The following is a 15,501-nucleotide window of genomic DNA, read 5'->3' as shown; positions in this document are numbered from 1 at the left end:
ATGAGCGATGCTTTAAGGCTGACAAATCAATCCATTCTCCTTTTTTCCCCTTTTCTTTTTGAAATTACGTATCTGTATTTTTAACACTCTGACATGCTGAAATCTATTTTGTACGCAGCCCAAAGTTTGTTTGCTATGCCTTTCCTCCAGTGAGCTTAATGCAGCATGCCTGTCTCTTCTCCTCTATATTTTATCCTCACAACAACCCTGTGAGGTGGGACGGATGACAGACGAAGAGACAGGCTTGATTCTCTGGTGAGATTCGGGTTCAGACTGCACAGAATGACATCCCCCACACCAGGTGACACCAATCTCAGGGACACCATTATTTTGCTGTCACATTAACTTCCATGACATAATTCTATGGAATTCTAGGATCTGTGATTGCAGAAGGTCTTTAGAATTCTCTGCAAGAGTGCTCTAGTACTTCATCAAACTACAAATCCCAGGATTCCATTGGCTGCATGTATGGGGGTTAAGTTGGGATCAAAGTACTAGAACTGTGTAATGAATAAGAGACTAAAAGGCACAGCTGCACAGAGGCCAACTAGAGAGTTGGCAACCCTCCATGAACTGCTGTAAGGCATCCTAGATGAATGCAAAGCTTGTAGGCCTCCTTGGAGGAGCCACTATAGTCTTGAGATAAATGTGGAGCATGTCTTCCGTAGCAACAGAAGGCCTTGGCTACAGCAGGCAGGGAGTTTGGGATATGGGGTTGGGGGAGAGAAAACCATCCAGCTCTTTTTCTCAGCAGGAGCTTTTCTGAAATGTATACTGTCCTTTTCACAAAATCCTTTAATATTTAATATCATGCTAGGATGAAGTTTGATTTTTATTGTAAAAAAAATGTCAGCTTCCACAGTTGATTGAGTTTGTTTAAATGGCAAGCCGTTTCGTTGTATTGAAAGCCATATAAACAGATCAAGCTATTTACTAACATTTTTAAAGAGAGAGAGAATTTTTATGCCAAAACATTTTTCTCTTTTATACATTAAACCTCCTCCTCCCCCCACCCCCCAAAAATCAGCTCAGATGGCTAGGTTCCTTTTATGTTCCTCCTGAAATGACAGATTTATCGTAGTCTGTAAAACAAGCCTCTGGATCTAGCAGTGAGGAGAATTTAAAAGTCAGCTGAGCCTGGCCCCCAGAAGTTTCCCATAATTAACAATCAGCTGCTATGTCGGTTCTATTTGCCCCCCCCCCCCCCAGCATGCCACTTTTAATGTAAGGATAATGGTCATATCATGAGCTCATTCCAGTTTTGCCAACTTACAAATGAATCCTCAGCTTTGAGCTGGGTAAGATAATTTAGTGTATGGATATACTGAGGTCTCTTTCACACTACACAGTTATGGTACATTGATACCACTGTATCTGCCATGGCTCCATCCTATGAAAGGCTGGGCTTAGTGGTTTTACAAAGTGTTTAGCATTCTGTTCCAGAGAACTCTAATGCCTCACCAAACCACAAATCCCTGGATTCTGTAGGATGTGGCCATGGTAGCTGAAGTCGGATCAAAGTGCCCATCACTATGTAGTATATGAAACAGACCTGAGAGAGACACATAATTGTCTCCGCCATGTGTTTGATTCCGTCCTACTTTCCCTAATACACAGACTGATGTCTATCATGTGTTTTATTTGTTATCACAGAGCACTGCTATGTGCGTAGTAATGACATCAACCAAGCGGTTTCCATATTATCTCATTTGTGCTATGCAAAAGACGATCAATCGTTTGCTCTGGAGGGTTGCAGGTACATTTGGAATTTCACAGCAGAAAGGTACTGACACCACATTAAATATGTGCCCATAGAAGACCATTGTTCTGGTATCATGTCCATCATAAAGTATAGTGGAGTGTAGGACAGTACCCATCTGTTATCCTGTCTTTGTATACCTGTGCCTCAAAATCAATGCAGAGCAAAGGCTTTAAATGAAGAGCAGACGTACCACACTTGACTTTTGTAGGTTAATCTTTAAATGGAGGAAAGTGTGAGCTATACACTATACTGTGGCCTCAAATCTTTTTTGGCACTCCTATCCCCGAAAACCATTTTTGAATGTTCCTCCAGATGCAATTTTGAATGTTTAACCCCCCTTGAAATGGTGCAAAATGATAAATCAAATCTCTTTGAGTGATGCCTTACCTTTTATCTGTCTCCCTGATTTAAAAGAACTGGATGAAAATTGTCTAGAAACCCCAGAAGCTGAAACCAGACACAGGGTTCCAGTCACTTCAAAGTTGTATTTTGGGCTGATTTTCAACTGGGATTATGATGCTGAGGCTGGCTGGGAAGACACAGGGGGGCTTTCACTGCACTTTCCATTTCTGTTTTAAATGAACATTGCAAACAAAGAGAGAGTCTTTACAAGGGTTTACATTTTTCTAAGCAGGTAACCACAACCCAATTATAGCAAAGTATCACAAAGTGGATACTAAGTATGTATGCAATATGTGTGTGTACCCTGAGTTTCATATATCACCGAGGCATCCTTGCAGAAGTTAACTGAAGGAATGTCCCACAGACTCTTTTTACTTCTCTGAATGGTAGCTGTGATATAATACAATCTATTTTAACTGCACAAGCAAAAAATTACTCTGAAACATCATTAAACCTGTTCATGGATCTTGTAGGCCTAAAATGGCACAGCATATCCCTGATCAGAAGTTACCATTTGTTTAGTATGGACATTTTGAGAACCAAACTTAAATATTCTTTGACACATCTTCTCCTTCAGTTTCATTACACTAGCCTGAGAGAATATTGACCTAAAAGGGGGAAAGCAATTTTACGCTTAGAATACACTTCTGACCAAATATGGCACTTTTTAATTAAATCCCCCATGCAAAGTGACTGCCTCTTTCTTGTTTGGAAACTAATTGATATCAAAGCTATCCTTACAAATCAATATTTTTTTCTGTCAAGAGAGAGGGGGGAGAGAAAGAGAATGAAAATGTCCTCTTCCATCAGCCAAATTCTATAAAGAACTATATCAAACCTGTTTTTTGTATTATTCTTTTGGAAGCAAGTGCCTGCTTTACTTAAAAATAATATACAGCCAAAGTGTGTGGAAACCACTACAGAAATGAGCTGCTTCTAAGAGTACCACTCAGTAGTAGCTGGTGGCATCCATGTAAGTGGGACAATGAATCCATTCCAAATCTTAATCCAAACTGTAAAGAAATTATGCAGGGTGCTGAGCTCAATCCTACAAATAGGTCCAGCTCCTTTAAAATTCTGAGCAGCACCCCAAACAGATTCTCTGCCCCCAACATTGAAACCACTACCCACCACATATGCCATTCATTTTGTGATCCTTGTTTGCTCATTTAATGAGACATAATCAATTATTATTATTATTATTATTATTATTATTATTTGTATTCCGCTTTTTAACAAAGGAATCAAAGTGGATTTCAACAGTATAATTAAAACATCAAACAATTAAAAATTACAATTAAAAAAACCCCAAACCTCAACCCACCCCCAAGTCATAATCAAGAGGTCTAGCATCCCTACAAGGCCATGATTGTGCAAAATGTGGGGAGATTCTTTGGGGGAAAGCCAAAACAAGGGATTGACATGTGAAAAATGTAGTTGGCCCTCCGTTTTCATGGGGGATCTGTTCCGGGCCACCACCACCCCACAAAAAATGGAAACGTGCTGATATTCAAACCCTATAGGTTGGAATGGCAGCACTTGCCCGCGGGAACGCACCATGGACACGCACCCCATTATGTTTCCTCTCCGTATGCCATTTGCACATAAGCGAGAGCACAAATTTCAAGGCTGCCCAAACAGAAGGGCAACTGTACAGTCATCCCTCCATATTTGCGGCTTTGATATTTGTGGATTTGATTATTCACGGATTTCATTAATATGTTCTCTCTAGGGATATCTAGGTCCTCCAGTGCAACTCTGTGGTCAATTTTAACTAGAAGTTGCACTGAAAGACCATTTGTAGCTACTCCAGTGCCATTCTATGGTCAGTGTCGGTTGGACATTGACCATAGAGTTGCACTGGAGGACCTAGAGATTCCTAGAGAGGTGTCCTCTCAGGTAAAAACAGTATTTTTGTTATTTGCGGTTTTCCCATATTCATGGGGGTCTTGTTCCCCTAACCCTAGCGAATATGGAGGGACAACTGTATTTGTTTTGCAAAGAAGTTTAGATTCAGATTCTCACCACTTGTGCCAATTATTAAACTGTTTCCCATGTGTAAAAATTGGAAGAGCAACAACCTCCTGCTTCCTCCAATACTGATTGTCCTATATTTCAGTTGTCTAGTTTTGAAACACCAAAGATCACAAGTGGGCAAGAATCAGGGGTTGCAAGGGATGAATTTTTCATCCCTGGGCTTAACTGTCAGCTATATCACCCTGAAAAATGGAAGTAGAATCAGAGATTTTTGAAGGGACCACAAGGACTATCTAGTTCAATTCTCTGTCGTGCGAGAATGTACAACTAATGCACTCCTGAAAGATGCCCATCCACCATTCTCCAAGGCAATCTATTTCACTGTTGAACATCTCATACAGTAAAAAGTTCTTCCTAATGTTTAGGTGGAATCTCTTTGTAATTTGAATCCATTGCTCCATTTCCTAGTCTCTGGAGCTGAAGAAAACAAGTTTGCTCCAGTTTCTACATGACACCCTTCAAGTATTTAAAGATAGTGATCCTGTAACCTCTTTGTCTTCTCCTCTTCAAGCTAAACATGTCCAGCTCCCTTAGTTGTTCCTCATAAGCAGGGATGTAGCCAAGGGGGGGGGTGTTCTTGGGGTCCGGACCCCCCTTCCATTAGAAAAATGGTGCGTGCTGCTGTGCTGCCGCGCCCAAGCCCCATTATAATGGTGGCACTTAGTCTGGACCCCCCCTTCCTAAAATCCTGGCTACATCCCTGTCATAAGGCAGCATTTCCAGATCATCTTGGTTGTCCTTCTGTAGATATGTTCCAGCTGGTTGATGTACTTCTTGAACTGTGATCCTCAGAACTGGACATAGTGTTCCAAGTGAGGTCTCTGACCAAAGTAAAAGAGAGTGGCATTACAACTTTCCTTGATCAGGACACTATATTGCTGTTGATGCAGCCCAGAATGGCACTGACTTTTTTGGCTGCTGCATCACACTGTTGAGTCATGTTTAGCTAGACCTCTAGATCATTTTCACATGTGCTGCTTTCAACCAGATATCACCCCTCCGATATTTGTGCATTCCATTTTCCTGCCTAGATATTTGTCATTGTTGTTGTGTACATTTCAAGTTATTTCCCACTAAAGGCCAAAACTATCATGTGGTTTTCTTGGCATATTTCTTCAGAGGGGCTTTGCCATTGCTATCCTCTGAGGCTGAGACAGTGTGACTTGCCCAAGGTCACCCACTGGGTTAATTGAACTCTGGTCTCCAGAGTCATAGTCCAATGCTCAAATTATGTAATATCTTACATTTATCCCTACTGAAATTCATTTTGTTAGTTGTGTCCCAGCTTTCCAATCTGTCATGGTCATTCTGAATTCTGTTCCTGCCCTCTGGGATTTTAGTTACTCCCCCTAATTCAGTGTCTCTGTAAATCTGATAAACATGCTTTCTATTTCATCACCAAAGTCATTTATAAAGATGTTAAATAATATCAGGCCCAAAACAGGACTCGACGGCACCCCATTTGTCACTTCTTTACAGACTGAGGGGAAACCATTGGTGTGCATTCTCTGGATTCAGGGGTCATTCTCACTGGCAGGATGACTTGCTTCGTGAATCACTCCTGCCCCGGTTTGGAAAGCGATTTCAAAAGACCCCTAGTTCTCATTATGAAAGGTTTTTTTCCCTTACCCTGTGTGATCGGGGGGGGGGGGGGGGTTGGAGGCAATTGTGGTTCCCATTGGCAGCACCACTTTAAACTCCCCTGTCAATCATCTGACATAAGCCCGGCTTGGAAATGGGGGGGGGGGGGGTGGAGGCTGAGACAGTGTGAGGCTAAGACAGTGTGACAAGGAGGATGGCAACGGAGCAAGGCAAGGAGGGGGGAGCGGAGAAGAGGAGGAGATGGAGGCAAGGCTGGAAAGGGAGCTTGGGGGCTGGGGAAGGGGGAAGAGGAAGAGGAGGAGGATGACAGTAATGGAGGGCACCGGGACCCAGGGAGGCTTTGAGAAGGAGGAGGGGCATGTTTTCTTTTCTTTTGTAAATAAACTTAATCGATGATGCAATGGAGTGGTTTAGTACCTTTACAAGTAGTTGCTAAACCATTCTGTCACTTCATTGCTTAATTTTATTATTATTATTTTTAAAAAAGGAACCAAACATCACATCAATAAAAGACAAGACAGCTGGGGGGGGGGGAGATGACATCTCCCCAAAAATGGGGAGGGATGGTAACCCCCCTCTGCCATTAGTCCCTCCCCTCCAGAATGCTGCGATTGCAACCTTTTGTTCCTACTTGAAGCTCGACAAGCTTTGGATTCTTTTTATAGTGGGAATGGGGCCCAAGAGATCCATTTTCTCAAATCCCTGGGGGAAAGACAAGTTAAAGAGAGGACTGCCCCTTGTTTTTTAGGAGAATTGCCATTTGCTGAGTGGTTTTTCTCATTTGCACAATGTCCCTGAGGTAAACGTGGTCCACAGGCCGCATGATTCTCACCCTTGTCCTAGGTGAACCTGTGGTCTGTTTCAGCTGAGTTCTTATTACTATGCCCACACTGCTTCACCCGGCGCAAACCGCCCTTTATCATTTTTGGGTCTGGAAGTCATGCCCTCACTTGATGTCTTACAGCTCTGACTCATCTTGTTACATATTTCCCACTATATAAAATGTATCTGTAAATCTGGGAAGATGCACAGATTCCAGCTCTCTCAGTTATAGTTACTTGATTTCTAACCAAGTCTCATCCATGGCTTAAGGAAAGAAAAATAAGAGGAAGACAGGAAAGCATTCACAGCATTTCAAACACTCAGGGCACTGAGAGACTCGGGCTTTTATGGCAAAACCCTTATAAGTAGAGAGAAGCAGGACTACTTCAAAGTTTAAATAAATAATTTACTTAGACATAGTCTTTTCCAAGGGGTTCTTGAACAACTTGTAGATTTGCTAGTGAGGGTTTTTTTAATCCCCTTTAGGCAAACATTTGGCAGAAGAGAAGTCCAGATCTGTCTCTCTCTTATAAGGCATCCCCTGTTATATTATTTAGAATGGCTTGGCTCATTAAAGAAGCTGTAAGGTATGGATATGCCCCTTGCATCATTCTTTTCTTTTCTTTCCTCTTTTCCTCTCTCCGCTTCAGGCAAATTCTTCAAAGTGGAAACCTTTGCATTTCACCAAGAAAACACACATAGATAATGACTATAAGATGATCTTTTCTGGATCAAGCTCAAAACGGCCTTCTCTAACCATGTGCTCTCCAGAGATTTTGAAGTACAACTCCGAGCTCCATCATACTTCCAGGGCACCAGGTTGGAGAAGGCTTTTCTAAATTGTCTTTCATAAAAAGACAGCAGTGTTTGACTTCTGGCATTCACAAACACAGATGCTTCTGGGGAAACCAAGAGAAGGGAAAGTTGTCCACTCAGTGGTAGAGCTGCAGCTTGTACTATAGCTTTCTGAATCCCCCTAGCCAACATGTCCAGGAGCTTTTCCAAGTTCAGAACAAATCATCCCTTCTGCAAGCAAGAAGGTAAGAGGTTAAATCCCTATTACGATATCACCAAATGGAGCAAAGAAATGCTTCCCTCTAAAACCCTGGAGAGTTGCTGCCAGTCAGTAAACACAGTCTAGAGCTAGATGGACTGACAATCTGTATAAAGCTGGTACCTCTGTTTGTAGATTTTTGTTGTTCAGGAACATGGGAATCTGGCTGGAAACCTGTTGGTGTCACACGCTTATGTAAGTTCCCTTATGCATATGGTTTACCTTTCTGGTCAATGAGAAATGAATATGTTCAGTTCATGTTTATTTTCTGCAGCTCCAGAATATTGGACCCGGAGCAATGGATTCAAACTATAAGAAAAGAGATTCTACCTCAACATTAGGAAGAACTTCCTGAGACTAAAAGCTGTTTTACAGTGTAACATGCTCCCTTGGAAAGTAGTGGAGGCTCCTTTTCTGGAGGTTTTTAAATAGAGTATAGATGGCCATTTGTTGGGGGTGCTTTGATTGTGTATTCCTGAATGGTAGAAAACAGTTGGATTGAATGGCCCTTGAATGCCTGAAACTCTGATAATGACAAATAGACTGGATTCTAAAAACTGAGGTTGTATTGAGCTCTTAAGGCCCTTAGCCAAGTTTAATTAATATTATGTAATAATAATAATATGTGATTGTTCCATCTGCATAATAATTAACATGCTGGCTCAATCTCTCTACCATTTTCTACACCTCTAGTTGTTCATCACAAAATACCTACAACATCAAGAGAATAGCAGAACACCACTGACATGAGAGCCATTATTTGCCACTATCTCTTGGCTAACATCCTGTTTCTCCCACAGAGCCACAGTAGCCAACCAGATGCTTCTGAGAAGCAGGGCCAGGTTGAGGCATGGTGAGAGCCTCAGCTATATCAAGTTTAAGAGGCTCCATAACATTGCAATGTGTATTTTTCTAGCAATTAGATATAAGCTGGTATTTAAGTTGTCCTTTAAACCTTAAATTCTTTTAATTGTCCACTTTTGGTTTTTTTTATATTTTGGAGAGGATTTGAGGAGAGGGGTTTAGAGCATTCTGCACTGTCTTTGAATGCAAAAGTATCACTCTTGGAGGCATTCGGGAATGGGGAAACTCACTTTTAAAAAAGTGACAACATAAGGGGGAAATAATTTAAGTCCATGGGCCACAAAAGTGTTTTTATGGACCACATGTGTCCTGAGGGCTACATTTTGCCCATCTCTGCATAATGCTGCACTTGGGTAGTTTGTAAATCTGGCACTGATAAGAAGCTTCCAAATAGAACAACTCCCTTTGTGATCTCACTCTTTGGCAACTGGCTTGCAACATGGCACCTTTGAATAGGACCCCTTGATAGCTCTGCCTTCCATAAAGGATTGGCCCAAGGTATTTTGGAGCGTGAAACAGTGCAAAAATGTGTCCCTTCAGTCCCAACCACACCATTAAAGGTGCAAAGTACTCACAACCAAGCAAGTTATTCTGGTGCATGAAGGAGAAAATCCCACAAGCACTTTGGGGAGAGGCATTAGAAGGAAGTACCTAACAATGCATGCCCTTTTCATCAGTCCCACTAACCTTTTGCTTAATGGTAAGGCCAACCCTACTTCTATAAATTCTGCTTCCCCACATCTTCTGGCAGCAAATTTCATCAGTTACACATACCCTATGTGACTAATGATTCTGCTTCTATCTGATCTAAATCTACTCCCTACCATTCTCTGTGGGTGATCGTTCCTATGACAGAGGGGAGAGGAAAAATCTGTCTTATCTACCTTCTTCCTTTCCTCCCCTAAACTATAAACCAGCCACTTTAGCCTTTCTTCCTGGGGAAGGTGCATGAGCATGATAATAAATTTGATTGCCCTTTTCTGCACCTTTCCCTGCTTTATGAGGTCTTTTTCAAAAAGAGGACAACCAGAACTGAATGCAGAGTGTTCCAAGTGAGCGTCATACTATAGATTTGTCCAAGGGCATCATGAAGCTGTCACTTTTGTTCTTTCCTGTCAGCATCCTCAGTAGTTGTGTCATTATAAAACTTGCCCACTTCACTCTCCACCCTGATTCTGGTTAATTTATGAACAAGGGAAGCAGAAAGACCAAGAGACTGGAGCACCTTCTCTGTGATGAAAGATCACAATGTTTGGAGCTCTTTGGCCTGGAAGAAAGGCACAAGAGAGGAGAGACATTCTAGAAGTGTATAAAACTAAGGATGATGTGGGGAAAGCAGATTTGCTTCATCTCCCATAATATCCAAAAGGGACCCCTCCAGTGAAGATGAATCCCCTGGTTAGTCTCCACTAGAGTCAGACCCACTGTGTCAGTTATTTAACAATGAGTTAAACCATAATAGAAGAAATAGAAATAGTAAAAAAATTTCCATACCTGGGATCAAACATTGAGAGAAATAAACAAAAAACCTAACTTTTTAAATTGAAAAAAATATTTAATATATATTTTAATCTCTTAAACTTTTACAATTTTTTTGTTTTCTATGTTCTTACTGCAATCCTAATTTATATTCATAGTCACTGATGTATATATTGTGTAGAATACATGCCAAAACTCAGGCCATATTCATTTATTTTAAACATTGAAGAGATTTTTCTGCTGTTTTTCCAATCTAAAAGGTTCTCTTCCAGCAGCTTATGAGCAAGCTTATTACAAAGAGATAATACCATAAAACAATGTCCACCAAATAAAACCAAAGCACTTGAAAAGTAATCCATAACGATCTTTAAGCTAAAAGAGCAGCAGAAAAGAACACAGAGTCACATCAGACAAAGACTCCAGCCAAGTACTACAAAACTGGAAAAGAACATTAATTAAACCAGATGTAAACCAACAGGTCATGCTCTGTGTTCTGTGTGACTGCACCGTTCAGGAAAATAGGGTGGGGGTAAGGAATACAGCACCCAAAACAATGGTGCAACAAGAAGAAAATGTATGGAAATGAACTGGCATTTGGCTTGCTCTAGACTGAAGATTCTCTTGCAATCTCTGGATGCTATGAGGAAAGCTTTTAGCATTTGGATCAGGTAATGGGAAAATGCATCCTTTACTTTGCCTCCAAGGCTCTACTACGTCTCCCCCTCCCCCTTTCATGCTATTAAAGTCAGTAACGGGTAATAAAGGTAGCAATTATTTTTGCATTGCCAGCTATCCACCGCCAAGGCTCTGCCCCCAGTCTCTTTTCTAAGCAGCATTCAATATTTATTCATGTATGTAAATTCCACTGGTCAAAATCTTGACACATTCACAGCATCACATATTTCATTCGGTTTATCCCCTGTAATTGTTCCCAACTGCTCAACAGCTCTGAATGATGAGCTCCATTGAGAATGGAAGGTACAATAAGTGTAGCGCCTGCTTTTTTCATAAATAATCTTCCTGGTTTGGAAGGCTCTAAATGACTTTGCTTCATTTGATTCCAGCATCGGGAGGCCAATCACTGAAATGGACTTCCATGATACACACTTGATGAGGTTCCCTCTCCCTTGAATTTTATTTTCCTTACTTCAATCAAAGATAGTAGATCAAGTGAAGGGAAAGATAATATTGAGTAAAGGTCTATCTGGGCTCAGTCAAAGGACAATGGTGGTCAGTGGGGTGACAAATCTACTCTGGGTTTTGTTCTGAAGTTTACGGACTCCCTGAAAATAGGTTCATTGCCTTGATTAACTCCTTTAAAATTGTACTAAACCCTGGAGCAGATTCACTGCTTCCACTGACAAGCTGCCAGTTGTCAAAATGGGCTTAGTACAACTAATACCATGGACATGATATACTATTACCATGATAACATCTGTAGAGAACAGCAACAACAATAACAAGATAGCAGCATTACAATGCAAAAATATTATTCTGTGGCAAATGATATACATCCTATGCCTAAAGGCAGTAAGTGCCAAGAGAAGCCTTTAATGGGGAAGCCTTTAAAGTCAAGACAGACATGATCACACACAACATTGAGGGGAACCACCGTGGCAAAACTCACTTATTCCAGAATCCATCATGAGAAGCCAACCATCACAGTAACCAAAGCCAAAAAATAAAGACAAAGAGACATAAAATAAAAGTCTAGAGGTCAGGAATTTTAAAAAACACACAAAACCTATGAGTAGAGAAACATAAGAACCCTTGGCAGCAGCGGGAATTAATAGCTGCCTGACCTTGACATGGCTGGTGGTTAATTTCTCATTGAAGTCATTGGAAGAGCCATTGCTTCCTTTGATGCTGCTCCCTTTCCTCTCAATGTGCTACAAAGGATGGGAGTATGTCTTTAGTGTCCCCCAAATCTAGCTGAGGTCAGGTCCATCTTCCTGAAGTTCCTCATCAGCTATGTCTGCCACTAGCAGCTCAAATTTTGGACAAGAGCCATCATATGAAGGCAGAGGCCTTTTAAGGTCTGATTCCTCTGTGTCAGATTCCACAGAGTGAATTATGACGATGACCTATTATGATGGCCTATCTCCAGCCTCAGATCGAATTCAAGCATTATCTCAGTCGAGTACAGGATGATCCGGCTTGGCCCAGTCCTATGTAGGGTGGCCACTAATGAATGGCATATGAAAAAGAAGGAGGAGGAGGAGATAAAATGGGATACAGCTTTATATAAAATGTGGATATGCTAATAGACAGACAGATAGACAGATGCAAATGTCAAATACAATTGGTATAATTTCCATAGAATCATAGAGTTGGAAGAGACCACAAGGGCCATCCAGTCCAACCCCATTCTGCCATGCAGGAACTCTTAATCAAAGCATCCCTGACAGATGGCAAGCCAGCCTCTCTTTAAAGACCTCCAAGGAAGGAGACTCCACCATATTCCCAGGGGTTGTGTTCCACTTGATTAAAACTTGGCCCAAGGCTCTATTTAATACAGCACACTGTCTTTAGAGAGGACCACATTACGAAAAGATTATTTATTGAGAATTATAGGAAACAGCTCATTCCATCTCAGAGATAGCCATTGTATTCCCCATTACCATGTATGGGTGTGAAAGCTGGACATGGTATCATCAGCACTCTTTTCCAGCATCACATCTCCAATGAGTTAATTTTTTTTGCTATCTGCTTTCCTCACTTTCTAGCTCTGACACCCATCTATGGTAACGGAGAATACAATGGCTTGGACAATTCTTGAATGGACAGCTATATATCTTTACATTTTAGGATTTTGTCTAGTTCTTTCACAGCTGTCCTTCCTAGTTCTAGTCTTCTTCTGATTTCTTGACTATAGTCCTCATTCTGATCAATGATGTATCCAAGGTATGGGGAATCTTTGACTATTTCAATAATTTGGTGTACTGAATTCCTGTACCTCATCTGTGGTTATTATTATTATTATTATTATTATTATTATTATTATTATTATTATTTTAATGTTCAGCAGTCAGCCTTCCTTTCCACTTTCTTTTTTGACTTTCTCTAGTAATTGTATCAAATCTATGATGCTTTCTGCTAGTAGTATGGTGTCATCTGCATAGATTGTTGAAGTTCTTTCCTCCAATCTTCACTCCTCCTTCCACTGATTCTAAGCCTGTTCTTCATATGATATTTTCTGCGTACAAGTTGAACAGATAGGGTGATAAAATGCAGTCTTGCCTACCCCCCCCCCCTTGCCCATTGGGGACCATGTTGTTTCTCCATATTCTGTTCTTAAAGTAGCTTCTTGACTTAAGTACAGATTTCTCTGTAGTTATAATATTGTAATAATATTGGAATAATAATAATTGTAAAGAGCTAATTGTTATTACTTACCATTATATTATCAGTTCACTTTCCTTTTTGCAGTGAAGGATATCTTTTTCTGCCATCACCACTACTGCACCCTATTTTTCCAAATCATCCATCATGGTCATCCCATGCTTGATACTTCCAAAGATATTAATTCAAGAAGTGTAGCCTCTCCCCAGCCCTGCCAGCTGCTGCTTTGGCCTTTCCAGTGCAATTGATTTGACCTCCAAGGGATGCTGATGGGCATCACCATATTCCTCTGACCACTTAAGTGGCAAGGTCTTGAGAAGCAAAGAGCAGACTTGTTTTAAGAAGGATGAGTATTGACACTAGGGTCTCTCTTGTGTTTCAGCCTGCCAATAGACAGGACACATTTTGGGTGACACCAAAGGCGACCGACTCAATCACTCTGACAGCAAAATGAATAATTTCATAATGCAAATCGATACGGGAAGAGGAGGTAGGCTTGCTCCAACTCTTCCATCACTCCACCCCACCCTCATTTTCATGCCCCCCCCCCCAATTCCACATGAGATAGAGAATTGAATTAAACACCAAAGTGAAGACTACAGATCTGAACATGATTAAACTACTGGGGGAGGGGAGTGAAGAGGGAATGAGAGAGAGAGAAACAAGCTATACATAAACATGAAATATGAACTTTTACTAGGAAACCATAAAGGGAGTGATTAGAAAAGCAAAAGCAAAAGACTTTCCCACAATCACTCGAAGAGATGCACCCAATGTATCAGGACAGAAGAAGACTTAAAAAAAACAAAACACATCATTTAAAATGTAATATCCACCCCACAGCACACAGCGACCCCTTCCATGAATGTTAAGTAGTCAGTGGAAGCACTGATTGTTCAATCACTAAATCTGGAGGTTATGTTTACAATATGCACTGCACATGACATGTGTTCAGTAAAATATAGGTGTAAGTGTACTAGTGGTGAGCCATGACATTATGCTATTTGATATTTATTAATTTAAAGCCTTTTTATCCCACTCTTTTTTGGGGGGGACACAGAGGCAGTTTATATATATATTTCTAATAAGACAATCCTTGCATCAAATGTATAGTCTAAAGATACAGGCATGCCCATTGGTTTCATTACTCCGGATTAATAATTTACCCTTGGGTTTAGTGTCAAACTTCTCAGCATCTGCTCAGAGTGTTATCAGAGCTATTGAGGTACTCAACCCTATTTGCAACAGAGGCTCAGCACCTGGATAGCTCCTACAGTATAATTCCTGAGGAGTTGCTAACACCTGAAGGATTTGAGAAGGTGGCTGCGAGTTGAGTTGCTGCTCCACAGTAATGGAGCAACCTTCTTCTAAGGCCCAGATGGGATACACATATTTTTTTGATTGAGTGGTGGTCAGCTAGGTAAGATCTGGGGAATGCCAGAAACTGCTGGTCTCTCAATGGGGGAAAGTGTCATTGAATCTCTGTGCTTTGCTTCCTGTTCCATGCTTTGCATCCTGATGTAGTTTAAGGCAATTCAAAACTGATAGTAGACTGAAATATAGATGGGAGTATAAGTTGTCAGTTGTAGCTCTGTATTCATTTTTACTGATATCCCACCACAGGTTTCCTAGGCTCTGTCCAAATTAAGAGGAGATGGATGCTAGAGACAATTAGAACTGTGACCTTCTGTAAATTCATTGTTGACATGAAATGACTACCAGTACAATTCTATGCATGTTCATGTATTCAAAGGAAAGTGTAGGTGGGGTAGAGCCAGTGTGGTGTAGTGGTTTGAGTGTTGGACTACCACTCTGGGGACCAGGGTTTGAATCCTCACTTGGCCATGGAAGCCCATGGGGTGACCTTGGGCAAGTCACATTCTCTCAGCCTCACTGGAAGGCAGTGGCAATCCTCCTTGGAATAAACCATGCCAAGAAAACCTATGATAGAGTCACCTTAGGGTTGCCATAACTCAGAAATGACATGAAGGTACAGAACAACTACACAATAAGTGTATGTGGGATTGCAGTCATCCTGCCTTTTGACCAATTGGAAGCCTCAGTAGAAAAAGCATCTGATTTAAAAATCTTATAATCGCAAGGACTAGAAGCATGTACATATAAAAGAATTATTGAC

The sequence above is a fragment of the Sceloporus occidentalis genome, unplaced genomic scaffold, assembly GCF_023333645.1.
Source record: "Sceloporus occidentalis isolate IW3139 unplaced genomic scaffold, rSceOcc1.0.p SCAF_7, whole genome shotgun sequence".
Classification (NCBI taxonomy): Eukaryota; Metazoa; Chordata; class Lepidosauria; order Squamata; family Phrynosomatidae; genus Sceloporus; species Sceloporus occidentalis.
The sequence above is the reverse complement of the archived record's forward strand: the minus strand, read 5'-3'. Positions refer to the sequence as shown.